Genomic DNA, 15,231 nt, shown 5'->3' with positions numbered 1-15,231 from the left:
TGTCAACAGTGGGAGCCAATGACAGGCCGTGGACCTCCCTGTCCTTGAAAAAATCTCTCATTTCGAAGAGATTTCATCCCTTTGCTGGAGAAAGGGCTGCACCATAGAGTAGAAGGGAGAATGAAAACAAAACCAAAAAAGGATAAGGATAAAAATAATGTATAGTCACAAAATAAGAAACATGTATATACAATGACACAATAACTGCTAATGGAAATGAGATTTTTGTTATTTTTTGTTTTTAAAGAATAAAAAAGAAAGAAAACAAAAGAAAACAAAATGCATCCACGCAGCAGGAGTTTTTCTGTGACTGGAGTACAAAATGGCGGAGAGTAGCAGGCAGAGAAGTGAGGTTTAGCTGGTAATAGATAGAATGGGGAAGTGGGAAAATGTTGGGTCAGGGAATATGAAGGATGCTCTCTAGGGCCCTCAAAGGTGATGAAGGATGCCCCAGTCAAACGGGAGACAAACTTTGAGAGCCTGGGAGATTGAGCTTAATGTTTTTTTTGAGTGGGCTGAAGACTGCGGTAGGAATTTTCATGTTTTTCTCCCTCTAGATTTTAGTGTGGGTGAAACATTCATGCTTTTTTTTTTTTTACTGCTATGTAAAGGAAGTCACAGAAGGTGGCAGCATGTACCCTGCAAAAAACAACACTAAGTAATATTTGGATTAAGATCTGGTTAGTATTGGGATGGGAGGAGGGTATCTATCAGAAAAACTTAGGCTTTGTAGGAGAAGTTGAAAAAACACCCTAGAAAGGAGCAGCGGCTAGTCTCTTGCATACGGTTGTCAAGAAGATTGCAAAGGTGTTTTTGGAAGTTAAAACCCTTCCCTCTCTTGGAATAATGAAATATTTTAGGACATACTAAAAAGGCAGAATATCTCCCCTAAAAGAGAAGTAGAAACTCAGAGAGGCAGAAACTCATCCCCCACAGACAGCTTCGACAATGGGCCATTAAGGCCTGGGCCATTCTATGCTACATAACAAAGATCTAACTCCTTCAGGCCATTCAATTGCCCTTCATTGCATCACCCAGCAAGTTTCAACCAAACTTAGCACACAGACAACCTAAAAAGCTAGCTATGACCTCTGATAGCAACCAGTCAGGATACTCTTCCTGTGCCCCCAGGAAGTTCAAAGCCAGAGAGGGTTTAAAACCAAGGGACTCTCAGTATCTCTTCCCTTTCCTTCACCCAAGAGCTCCAAGGCATGTGATCCCGTCCACCATTAAACCATCTTTCCAAACCGTCTCCATGTTTCCAGTGTCTTTCTCCCCACTTGGAACTGAACCCAGAAGGATATTTCTTCCAACAGTGTCTTTATATAGTCCTCAGGAGCAAATCTCGGCTTGGGAGGGATTTTGTTGATATAAAGTAGGATTGCACAGACCTTGAAAATGATTGGGAAGAAATGTTTTGGACCTCATGTGATGACTTCAGCTGGCCTTTCTTCGGGGAACCTGAAATAACCCTTGTGCTATGAATCATTTAAGTGCCTTTTTAAGTAGCAGACACACAGCAGTGTTTAAGGAGACTCTTAAAGCAGGAGCATCTTTTCTCAGGCTCATGGCAGGAACCTGAAAAGAAGACACATGTGTAACAAAGAAAGGCTGTACTGACACAACAGTCACATTAACATCTCCAAATCACTTTTGAAGCTTGCATAATAACCTTGGTGTAAAATATATCTCAGATTCAAATTACCATCTGCTGTGGAGCACTAAAAGGCTTTTAAAAGGGGGCTGATGTACCTTGCTCACCCCTGCTTTGTATGGGCATTTTTAAACATGGGCACTATTCTAAAGTCACCTCACATCTCCAGCTTGTTCTTATCCCAAAGGCCCAAAATCTATTAGCACTGCCATTCCAATTTCTCCCAGCCATGACAATGTCAAGCATCTCCTTATCACAGTATAAGAAACCTGCGTTTTTTTCCCCTTATATTTGACCGTAGCTTAATTTAAACACAGTTTACTCCTACAGTAAACCAAAATCAAGACACTCAACATGATTAAGCAGGGGGTTGGATTGGAAGACCTCTGAGATCCCATTCCAACTTGGTTTTTCTGTATTCCATATTTGAGACAGGAGCATCACACAGGAAGTTGAACCCTGCCTTAAACCAGACCGGAGAAGGACTAGCATGGGTTTCCAATGAGAAGCTAGACTAGACTTCTATTAGATCACAGCAGACCATTTTTACTCTCTCTATAGGATTGTGTTCAATTTTACCGTTGCTTGCTTGTGAGTACTATGTAGATAAAATCCAGGGGCTCTAGGCAGGATGGCATTAAGTTTGATAGGAAGGTTATATTGTGCAAACCTACTTTTAATATGCGTGGTATAATGTGCTGTCTTTGAAAATTCAATTACCATTAAATAACAACACAAAGACAGCACTCGTGTCACCAAATTATTCAACATCTACTGAGTTTCAAATGCCAAAGGAATTAAATCACTAGATGTAAAAGCAGCAGGGGTTGTGTGCCCGATAACGGGAAACAAGAAAAAATATCATCATCTATTAAGACACCTTTCCAAACAGGTGTCTTTCACATGGTGTTGAGATTACCGCCCTGAGGAATACCTAATCAGCCTGTCATCTGTAAACACTGATAATGTCAGGCCCCAAACCCAAGGAAGACATGTGGTGATTCTTCCAAGCGGAGTTCTTTATTGTTCCACGCCTACAGACAGAATCTTGCCAAAATGAAGCAGTTTCCTATCTGCATCTACCATATATCCTGGTGTCTATGGAGATTCTTGGTCATACAGGCCATGGTTGTCCCAAAGGACATTTAGCTGTGCACTTTGGGATGAACACCCTTTGAATGATGCAGGAGTATGAACGGATTTCCAGAAAAATTTCAGACCACGGGAATCATTTGCACTTCAGTTTGAGATGCAGACAACACAGACTCATCCCCAACAGCCTGCATCTGTGTTCAATAGTGAAGGAACACACGGCAGAATCCATACTGCAAAAAGCACAGCTCTACAACACGATCCTTTCAGCAGTTCCAAGAAGGCTCCACATCCATTTGCACTACTCAGGTGATCCTGAGGACACAGACAAACCTCCAAGGGGCCTCAACAACTCTCTAAAAGAATGCAAATTACCAGCTGTCTGCAAAGAATAAAAATCCTTCCAATCCCCACCATCCAAAGCTGAAGTAGCTTCTTGGATAAGAAGCGGAACATCTTCAAAGAAAAACAAGAAAGTCCAGTTGCCTCTTGAAAAAGTACCCTTGGGACATTAAGGAGGGGGTGCCTCCAACCTTTTTCTCTCACACAAAAAACCATTTGGGTTGATCTGCCTCTTATTCCTGTGGAATGTATACCCACCCCCCTGGGTATCCAATCTACTATACTGCATCACAGATAAGGGTATTCAAATATATCCATCAGTTTTAAGAAGAGCAACATCAGGGGTTAAGGCACTGGACTGGCACTGGGGAGACCCAGTTTAAGCCTATCCTCATCTATGGAAGCTTACTGGGATGATTTTGAGCCAGTCATAATGTCTTAGTCCAACTTATCTCGTTGGTTGCTATTTCTGTTGTAAGGGGGGGAAATGGGAAGACCTTTACACAGGGGTGGGATTCAACCGGTTCAGGCTGGTTCGAGCGAACTGGATGTTAAATTTACATCTGGTTTGCCAATCCGGTAGTTGAACCGACAGGCTGGTCCCCACCCATTCTGCCCCTCCCCTCCCAGGAGTCTCTATGCAGCTTGTTTTGGATGCAGGTAAGTGCAGGGTCCATGTGGAGGCTCTGGGAGGGCAAAAAACGGCCCTCCCGGAAGTTCCAGAAGTCCAGAAACGGGCCTGTTTCTGGCTTCCAGAGGGCCTCCAGAGGCCAGGGGAGGCCGTTTTCGCCCTCCCTGAGGCCCAAGGGAAGCCTCCGGACTCTGGGGAAGCCGAAAAATGGCCCTCCCAGAAGTTCTGCTAGGCCACACCTACCATGGCCACGCCCACCCAGCAACTGGGCAGAGAACCGGTTGTTGGGATTTTTGAATCCCACCCCTGCCTTTACACTTCGAGCTCCTGAACAACACAGGTAGGTAAAATATATGCAACCCAACTGGACAAATTTATGCCGAAACACATATTCTTTTGTTTTGGGTGCAGGCTTGTTTAAAGGTAAATATTCTGTCTTACGCTGCAAATGGTTAAACTTTAACATTCTATAAAGGCTGCTCGGCTGCTCTTCAACTCTCCAGATTATCAGGTAATGTTCTACATGGTGTTTGTTTTTCTCCCTTTAAATAAAACCAAAAAAAATTCCCCTGATGGTGATAAGTTGATTTAGGAACAGTACTTCTTCCTGACCAGCTTCTAAGCAACGTGGCACCCATGGGACGAAGATATACATTTTATCATTAAATTGTGGTCCCAAAATAACATGTTCCCAAGCAGCGGGTTTTTCTTCATTAGTAGAGACAACTGAAATATATATATTTCCTTCCCAATGCTACATTTTGTTTACTGCTGAAGCTTTCTCTCTAGAAGATGACAAGTGGAGACCAATAGGTGGGACCAAACTGTCTTTATTAAATTGGGAGGAGGGGGCTTGAGGGAATATAGGGGGAGAAATGTCTAAGGCTACACGTGGCCTATTGGCTGTGGATTGCACACCCCTGGCAGTGAAAGGCACCATGTGGAAGGCACCAAGATCTTGCCGGAGAGAACTGAACATCAAATGCCCTGACCTGGACTTCCATCCCCACATTCAATGGACTTTGCTGTCAGTTAGCAGAGCAGGTTATCCCATTGTCGATCTATCATTTTCAGAGAATGACAACTGAAATAACATCCTGAGATGGCCTTCTATAAAAGGACACTGTCTATAAGAGATCGTCGGGGGGAATTTTTTTTTTTTCCAGTTGGCAGACAGAGCCACAGCTTCCTAAGTTGACATGTACAAGTACAATGCTTTGAAAAGAAAGCTGCCATAGCCACAAAAATTGCAAAGCGGGGCCTGCTTCAGATCACAAGATTACAACCTCTATCATTGCAGCACAATCTATGTTAGACTGATTGAGCCCAATTTGGACAAGAACAATCATTACTGAGCAACGAAAGGAGGGAAGGATGACAACCCATGAGATGTTTATTTTTAAAAGAATATTTTCGTCTAGTTAATGACCAACTATTATCTTTCAAGACAATAGAAATTCATTTCAGCCATTCATTTCTTTTATGTAGACATGTATTTCAGCATGAAAACCAGCAATAAAATGCTTGGATTAGAGATCATGTCTTCTGAGTTATTTACCAAATACAACAAAAGCAAATACATAAATAGTAGCATACAAATAATATTTAAAATCCGAGTGGAGGCAACTTTGGTTCTTCCACAGTAGGTGTTGCTAAACTGCAATTCTCAAGAGCCACAATTGGATGGCTCACAATGCTGGGTGTTGCAATCCAACAACTTTTTCATTTAAATCTACAATTTATTGATTAATTAAATTTATATGTCAACCATCTCAGTATGAAAAGTGACTCAAGAATAGAATGCTGACTTCCAATTACCATTTTATACGAAATCAAGTGGTTTTGAATGCTAAAGTGTGTCTCTCTTTCTTTTCTGCTAGTTTTTAAAATTATTGATGCTATAATCAAGTCAGAAAAACCACGGGGGGAATTAGAGAAAAAAAATGAAGATATATGGAAGTATAACAAGAGTTTCAGCTGATTACAGTACAGATCTAATCAGCTGCATTTCCTGTTATGCTTTCATAAGTCTTGATTTTTATGATAATAGATTGTATGTTTGGAAGTAGCAATTCCTTATACAGTTGATACTCTAAGGATTTAATCATCTTAAACACTTACAAATATTAATGTATTCTACAACAAACCACAACCATTGTTCTCTTTAAAGTAGAATCTCAATTCTGGACTATATTCCTTTTCACGGAAAATGGCAGTTCACACAATTTACTATAACTAAAAAAAAATCCTCTACTGTACTTAAAAAAAACAACCAGGTGCCATGGGGCGAAAAATTCTAGTTTAACTTTTTGCCTCTTATGGTAATTTTTATGCATTTGTACTCTGAAATAGTTTAGCCCAAATACAGATTTACAATACCTTAAAAAATAACTTATCAGGAAAATCCAGCCATTGATTAGATCCTATTATCAGTTGCTGTTGCTCCCTAGAATGGATTGGCAAGGGAAATGGCCAAGGAGCACTAGACTAATTTCTATTTATTCACCTTTGAATTAAATGGCTGCTTTGTTTCTTGCAATAGATATATAATATTCCTCCTCCACCACCACCCCATTTTCTATCACACACACGTGCACATCCACACCTGTTACAAACATTTCTCTTGCCAATGAATCTTTAAGCATCCATCAAGCTAAAGCCTTGTATAGTTGAATGTGCATGAGTCTTTATCTATGAGGTGTTTTTTTTTCTCCCCAGCTGTCTTGATATGCATACCTATGCTTTTAAAGCACCTCTTCTGAAGGGTTTACACAGCCCAGCCAAATTGTATATTGTAAAAAGAAATCTGGGCTTTTTGTTCGTTTGTTTGTTTCCTTGTTTCTTCAAAGGGCCAGCTCCTGTCCTGAGCTACACAAATAACAGAAGACCCCAAGTAATGTTCCAGAGTTGCAAGCATTATGCTGCAAACTAAGCCAAGAGGGGGGTGGGAAATAGAGAAAATAAACATGAAAAGTTTACTTTAGCTTTCAAATGATCTCATTATTTTTCAGAGGCCAAAGCGGATGAAGGCAACATCTTTGGGTCAGTATGGAATTTTGGAATCGCCTTGCAGGTATTTTCACAAAATGGATGCCAGAGGAAGTCTGCTTTTTCACATAATGAACGGCAGGATGGATGTAAGAAAACAAAACTCTGATTTACCATCGTCTGGCCCTATGAGACAAACACTTGAGGGTCGGGAAGGGGAAGGTAGCTTTGAAAAAAATCCCAGGGATAATATACAGGGAATATCAGCCCTGGTGCGTGCAAGCTTCTGTTCCCATCCCCACGATTTCAATCCAGGCAAGACCAAATGAGAATCGTTCTTCAGTGGCATTTAATTCCAGACTGCTGAGTTTTAGTGCAAAGATTCCATGAGCTCTTCTGGACTTTGCTACCCATATTCTATCGCCATGGCAACACCCCAAGAGACTCGAGATACAGAACAGGGATGGACAGATGTGTTTGCATGTTGGAGGGGGGAGGAGTGACACAACATTCTGAGAATACCTGAGGCTATTAAAACTCATGCTGGCAAACACAACATCTAAAAGTAAAACCTCTTGCAGAACTTTTGAGCTGACCATTCATTGCATTCAATCTCCAGAGGCCTCTCACATCCGGAGTTTGCAGGAGACATTCTGTTTTGGCCTATTTCATAGCCTTGATATTCAAATCCTCCTTCAGCATAATGTATACTGTCAGTGAGCCCTACCTCAAAAGATTGTTGTGAATACAAATGGGTACAGAGAGCCCTGAAAACCACTTTGAGTCCTTGAAAAAGAACAGATTTTTTTTAAAAGCCTATATATCCACACACAGGTAGTTTAGTGACCACAGTCAGGACTAGCAACTTGATTGTCTTGCTAAGTGAAACCACAACTGTGCTAATCATCTTTCTCCAGCTTTCCTTTGCTTTAAAAGGTGGTAAATGTAAAGACTGTCCATAAAGTTACTTTTTCATCACCATCATAACTGTGAACGGTCATTGTAGGAAGCAGTTGCTAAACAAGGGCTACCTGTAATAAAATAAAACCACTTAGAAGACAAAAGGATGGACATCTGTGTATATCAGCAATACACACCTGCAAAATCCAGTTTAACCTTCTTTCCTGCAAACCGGACATAGTTCTTATGAAGGCATCAGTATTGCTAAGAAAGTTTTGTTGTGCTAGAGTTGGTTGGGTTCTAGAACAACAACAACAACAATAATGTCCATGGGCAGGGCAGGGCACTGCTGATGGTCAAGGCATAGCTGCTCAGGCTCTCTTTCTTTCTCATGCAAGAGGACAAGAGATGAAACGCTCCTCAATAGCCTAGTGCAGGGGTCTCCAACCTTGGCAACTTGAAGACTTGTGGACTTCAACTCCCAGAATTCCTCAGCCAGCCAACTTGTGGAGTTGAGGTCCACAAGTCTTCAAGTCGCCAAGTGGAAAGCTTCTGTGTTTACGTGCAGATGTTGCACATTCACAACCTTGCTTTGAACTAGACCAGTTTGCATCCCATCCAAGCACACCTGCAGATATGCCCTATCACAGCACTGGGAGAAGTTTTCTTTCCTCTTGGTGAAGCCAACTGGCTCTGAGTCACCTCCCAGCTGAGGCAGCCAATCTGGAGGAAAAGAAAACAAGACGACACATTCCTCCTCCAATGAACTACCAGCTGAGATATGACCAAGAAGCCCCTAATGCCACCTCAGGGCCTTGTGAATATTAAGCAGCACTTGGCAATGTGGTTTCCAGTGAAAATTAATAGCAATTGGTGTGTCTCAGACGAGCAGAGACAACACCACAGCCTGACTGTCACTGCTGGATGCCGAACTTCCTCCAGACAAAGGAGGAAGCGTGAAATCAACCCACTTGATCTCCAGACGGCTGTTAGCCACGAGTTAACTGCAAAGACAGAAGTTTTATGGTTAAATTGTGAGAACTTTCTAAAATTATAAAAGTGTTTCAAATTTATGTTGGAAATGTGAACAACAAGAGGGGACTTTTTACCATGCCTGTTACATGTAAAAAGCTTAAAAATGGATTCAAATACACATATGAATTCAGAAAATTTTAAATATTAAAATATAGATGAAAACAGAGATGATCCTTTTGGGACTAATATTTGGGAAAAACTCCTAGAACTTTCTTTCTATATTTGATAATAGCAGCGACATTTTATATGCACAAAACTCGAAGGATCTGACATTACCTACAATGGAGGAATGGATGGTGAAGCTCAAATGGCAAAATTGATAGCTTTGATTAGAGAAAAGACATTTATCAATTTTAATGCTGATTGGAAACTGTTTTTGGACTTTCTGCATAAAACAGAAAAATAATGAAAATATGCTACATGGATCTGATGAGTACAATATAATAGATAATGGAAAAAACAAAAGTTACGTTGTAAACAAAGTAAGAGGTACATGTAAATTTATACTTATAACTATTGCAATAGAAATTTGGAGGTTATTTTTTTTCCTTTTGCACTTTTGGCTTGTTTTCTCTTTGCTTTTTTTATTCCCGTCTTAAATATTAGTTATGGTTTTTTATTCTTTTTTTATTCTTATTAGTTATGGTGTTTTATTAATTTAGCATAACATGACAGAAGAGAAGTAAACAAATGCACACCATCCATGTAATTACTTTTACAGGGTTATGGCCGTCGCCTCACAACTGGATGTCCAATTCAGCTCTCCTAGCGTAGCTTTGGGTAGATCTTCTAAGGAACCAGAGAACGCACATTGTGGGCAATCTTGCACGATATATTTAATAGTTTGCATCTTAAAAAATATTCCATATTAAAGACATTCCAGATTTTTTATATTGCATATTTTTTTTAAAAAATGTAATTAAAAAAGATTAAAAGGGACAAACTCATTCAAGGCACACAAGCTCATCCATTATAAGCATCCAGGTGGAAACTGGTCAGACAGAGTGGCTGGGAGATCAGAGGGCATCAGAGCACATAATTTGCAGTCCAGTGGAAACGAAGTGAATGAAGGCTGTCAAAGAACAAGTTATACAAGTCCTACATTAACCCTCCTTGCCCTTTTCAATTATGTAAACATCGCTATGGAAGCAGACAAACCTTTAAAAATGAAAGTAACCTGAGAGGAGGATCTTGGAATGAATCAACCTATAGAGGTCCAAAAAAGTCTTTTATGAAGTGTGGGACCATTATCATACCAAGCTGATGGCAAACTTCAATGCAATAGGGAGAAGGTAATGATACATCCAGGGTAAAGGGGGGAGATTTTTCCTGGACTGGACTGGGGATTATTTTAGGCTCCGTGTAGATAAAAGTTTCCATGCTTTATGCCTCATGGAGGCTGGGGGAAAGAACAAATTAAAAGCTTCTTATGAAGGAGGTGGCTAGTTAGACAAAACCTTTCCCCACTACATGCTAAGGTTGTGTTTTTGTTCTATTTTGGGGTTTTTTTTTAATATACAGGAAGAATGAAATAAATAGCACATACAATCACTCTTCTTTGAGCTAACTGGATCAGCACAGTTCTTCACTCTTCCAACCGTAGGAATTGGATGCATCAATGAGTAAAGTCTTAAACAGTAATAGTAAACCACCCAGCGATACTATGCTCTTCATCACAAAGGAGAGAGATTTCATCCTCACACTACTATAACTACAAGACAAGAGCCAGAAAGTGACTTTGTATTAATACGTGTGTCTGAGTGAGCATAGGTCCATACGCTAGCTTCAATCTTGAGGGGCACATAACATGGATTTTGTAACTTGCTAACTAACATAGTTACTTTGTATTTTAATTTGATTTATTCTCTCTCTTTTAAAATGATGTTCAGGTTTGATAGCTTTTAACATTCCTAAAAACTGATAAACAGGCTGGAGACAAGAGCAAATTTTCACCTAAATTTATATAAAGAAATTGGGGGGGGGGGGGATCCAGAAAAAAAAACAACCTAAGTTTTACTTTACTAAATACATTCAAAAATTCTGAATTTTACCCATTATCTAAAAATGCAACCGCCATGGATATTGTTTTGGCTTCCTCACTCAGCACTCTAGAGACTCCATAGGTTAATCATCATTTAAGGATATGATATCATTTATCCTTTAGCTCTGTTTCCAGAGCAGAATGCTGCTGCTGCTGACAACTCGGATTATGGCGTCAAAAATACAGACCGTGACTATGCATTATGCATCCACAGTCTGTATATTTATGTGAATAATAATTACCTTGGGCCGACTGGGTGAGGCGGCTTGGGCCACATCACCCACAGCTGCACTCCAGCTTCACTGACGCGTGATTGATTCATCGGCTTGAGCATCTCCCTTGCTGGCTGTCAACTCGGCCTCCCATCCTGAGCAATTTACACAGCAAGGCTGCAATCTGGGTTTGCTATCTTTTCAATTAGTCCAGGAAGGTGGAAGGCAAGCCGTGATGCTGCCAAAGGGGACGGAAAACACAACAAGGGTTTAGAAGTGTTTCAGAGCTGACAGCAAGGGCAAAGTCAAGGAGACACGCTCCATTCAGGAGCAAGATGTCTCCCAATGCACGGACCACCCACAGTCCTTCTCCCTTACCCAGCCAGGAAGTTCTACTGACCAGCAGTGCTAAGAGTCCAACTTCTGGTTGAGGACCATATTCGGGTATTATTAACCGCAGTTCGTAAGGCATTTCTCGCATTGCGCTCAATAGTCTGCATAAAGAGCTTCTCCGGAATAGCATTTCTCAACCTATCACGCCATGGCTTCACATCTCCCCACCAAGGATGCATAATCTGGCTTCTGCAACCATTCCAATGCCATACCAGGTACAGGATGGGTAGGCAAAATTTCAGAAAAACCTGAGCAACCATTAAAAGCAGCAGAACCGTCGCTTTCTAAGGCTTTGCCCTTGTCAAGAGGTACTCGAAAGTAAAAGAAATACATGAAATATAGGCAGCCCTTGACTTGCAATGGTTCACTTAGTGCAGGGGTCTCCAACCTTGGCAACTTTAAGCCTGTTAGACTTCAACTCCCAGAATTCCCCAGCCAGCAAAGCTCAAAATTGCCAAAGCTGGAGACCCCTGACTTAGTGATTATTTAAAGTTACAACAGCACTGGAAAAAGTGACTTATGCCCATTTTTCACGCTTATGACCATTGCAGCATCCTCGTGGTCACATAATCAAAACTCCGAGGCTCGGCAACTGACTCATATTTATGATCATTGCAGAGCCTTGGGGTGATGTGATCCGCTTCTGACAAGCAAAGTCAATGGGGAAGCCAGACTCAATAACTGTGTTACTAAATTAATAACTGCATTGATTCCCTTCACAATTGCGGCAAGAAAGGTTACAAAATGGGGCAAAACTCGTTTAACAACAACATCAATTTTAGGCTCCATTGTGATCGTAAGCCGAGGAGTACCTGTGGTGGTGTTGTTTACCTGTCAGGAATCAGTTTTAAATGCAAGAATTCAGAAATGTGGAACATACATTATTTTTTTTACTTAGTTTCTAGCCTAGGAACCAGGAGACTGTGAATGCAGAGGTGGGATTCAGCAGGTTCTGACCAGTTCTGGAGAACCGGTAGTGGAAATTTTGAGTAGTTCGGAGAACCGGGAAATACCACCTCTGACTGGCCCCGCCCCCATCTATTCTCTGCCTCCCGAGTCCCAGCTGATTGGCTGGGTCTTCTTTTGTTGCCCTGCACAGGAGAACGGAGCTGGAAAGCAGGTTAGTGGGGTGGGGTGGGGAGGGAATGGGGTTTTACAGTATCCTTCCCCTGGAGTGGGATGGGAATGGAAATTTTACAGTACCCTTCCCCTGCCATGCCCACCAAGCCATGCCCTCAGAACCGGTAGTAAAAAAAATTCAATCCCACCACTGTGTAAATTCTACCGTTTCCTTAAGCATAAAAGCCAGCTGGGTAAAAATCCCCTCCCAATTTCCAATTTCTCCCCCATTTATTAAGTCTCCATAAACTAAGTCCTTCTACACAGCTGACATGACTCTCATTAGGATATGCTTTGTTTTTTTCTGCATTTGAACTTTCGGTTCTCCACCCCATCAGAGATTTATTATGCATCTTGTCATGTTCCATTGTTACACATAGCCTCTGTTAGCACCTGCCAAATAGATCACGGTAGCTTCCTATCCTTAGAGACTTTAACCAAGGCCAAATCTGGCCCTAGCAGCAGAGATGCCTTTCAGATGTTTACAACTCTCTCCTCTGCAATCTCTTGCCACTAGTGCTGACTGGGAGGAGGCCAGAACCCACCGAAGGGTACCTGGTTACCCATCACTCCTACAGAGGAAGCCCGAGGGGAATTCTTTTTAGTAGGCCTGCTGCCTGCACAAGATTGTGTTGTTGATCAGGGGTCTCCAACCTTGACATCTTTAAGCCTGGCGGACTTCAACTCCCAGAATTCCCCAGCCAGCAAATGCTGGCTGGGGAATTCTGGGAGTTGAAGTCCGCCAGGCTTAAAGATGTCAAGGTTGGAGACCCCTGTTGTTGATGGCCTCCCAGAACTGCACTTATCCATACAGGTGTGCAATCAGTGGCGGGATTCAAAAAGTTTTACTACTGGTTGTCAACCAAATATATATATATATATACTCCTTTGGTCTTTTAGTTGCCAGCAGAAAGGAGGGGGAGGGGGAGCAGTGCACTCTTCAAATGCCTCATATAATCGCCTTGGCAACCCAAAGCTGTCAGTGCACAAGAATATTACTGGGAGAGCATGACTGATGACTCCTGGCTATGGATGTGTCCCATTGGAGAATATACATCCAAGGGGTGGGGGGAAGACCAGGGTCAAGGGGGAAATGAACGATGTATTTTATTGTCGGCTGCACCCAATTAACGCCAACATGGCCATTCCTAATAAAACATTTTTTTTTTACTCTGAAAGATGCGGTTAGCAACTTATGATTTGAATGGGGGTGGATTTGTTGGAGCCCTGACAGCAGTTCTGTGGGCGTGGCTTGGTGGGTGTAGCTTGGTGGGCATGGCAAGGGAAGGATACTGTAAAATCTCCATTCCCTCCCCACTCTTGGGGGAAGATTATTGCAAAATCCCATTCCCTCCCCCCTCCAGGGGAAGGATACTGGAAAATCCCCATTCCCTCCCCATCCCACTAACCTGCTTTCCAGCTCCGTTCTCCTGTGCAGGGCAACAAAAGAAGACCCAGCCAATCAGCTGGGACTCAGGAGGCAGAGAATAGATGGGGCGAGGCCAACCAGAGGTGGGATTGGCCGGTTCTCCAATCTACTCAGAATTTCCACTACCAATTCTCCAGAACTGGTGAGAACCTGCTGAATCTCACCTCTGTGCACAACGTGCTGGATTTAGTTTGGAAGAGATGCTGTGGGGAACATAGGAGTGCAAGTGCATTCAGTCATTAAATTACATTAAAGCAGCCGCCCTTTATTCCAGGATTAGTGGGATAAAACCTGTACTGGGCTGTTGTGGGTCTTTGCCATACGTCTGAGTCAAATCTGCAGCAGTCCACTATTTTCTATATTAAAATTTACAGTGCCTTTTATATATTCCAAAAGCTTCGCTCAGAATCCGCAATACAGGGAATTGCCTTACAAATCTTGTGTAAAGCATGCCCACTCCTACAATCCCCAGAAGGCAACTTGGGCTGAGCATGAGAGAAGAGCGAATGCGAACAGCAAAATTTAAACGGGAGATTCCTAGTCTGTTTCTGAGCTATTATGCTCAGAGGAATATTATGTGATCCTTGATGTATGATCATAATGGAGTCCAACATTTCTACGGCTAAGCAAGACAGTTGTTAAATGAGCTTTGCCTCATTCTACGGCCTTTCTCACCATAGTTGTTAAGCGAATCACTGTCGATGTTAAGTGAGTAACATGGTTGTTAAGTGAATCTCGTTTCCCCATTGACTTTGTGTCAGGGCTCTGAAAAACCATCCCCATTAAAATCATAAGTCTCTATCTGCATCTCTTAGAGTAATTTTTTTTTTTTTTGATTTATTAGGAGTGACCATGTCGGCATTACCTGGGTGCAGAGCGTTAGCAAGTCAAACTAAAAACAAAACAAAAGGAGAAAAAATTCTCCTTTTGCATTTGAGCATGCAAGAAGGGACAAGAAAGGAGAAAGGGAAAGAGGAAAGGCAAAGAAAAAGAAGGAAAAATGGAAAAAGAGCAAGGAAGGAAAAAGAAGGAAAGAGAAGGAAAGAGGGAAAGGAAGAAGAGAGGAGAAGGACGAGAGAAGGAAGGCAGGAAGGCAGGCAGGCAGGCAGGCAGGCAGGCAGGCAGGCAGGCAGGAAGGAAGGAAGGAAGGAAGGAAGGAAGGAAGGAAGGAAGGAAGGAAGGAAGGAAGATTATAATGGGAAGGAGGGTCTGAGGGAAGTCCTGCCTTAGCACTTGGCCACCACAGGTGCCCCCGACACAAGTGAAGTCGAGCTAGCCATGCCTGCCACACCAACACCAACCCCCCGAGGTCAAACACAACCCTGATGCATCCCTCAATGAAATCGAGTTTGACACCCCTGGCCTAGATTAATGCCTAGGGAAAGAGACTGGTTT

General features: G+C 42.1%; 1 protein-coding gene across 3 annotated transcripts in view; it reads right to left on the bottom strand.

The window, feature by feature from the left end:
- PDE1B (phosphodiesterase 1B) overlaps positions 1-15,231 on the bottom strand; it is a 153,499-nt gene that overhangs the window by 36,165 nt on the left and 102,103 nt on the right. The window lies entirely within an intron of this gene.

This window comes from Notechis scutatus, chromosome 2 (genome assembly GCF_049901735.1).
Source record: "Notechis scutatus isolate UNSWTSFEM ecotype Mainland chromosome 2, rNotScu1.2, whole genome shotgun sequence".
Taxonomy (NCBI): domain Eukaryota; kingdom Metazoa; phylum Chordata; class Lepidosauria; order Squamata; family Elapidae; genus Notechis; species Notechis scutatus.
Note: the sequence above shows the minus strand (reverse complement) of the source record. Positions and strands in the feature narration are given on the sequence as shown.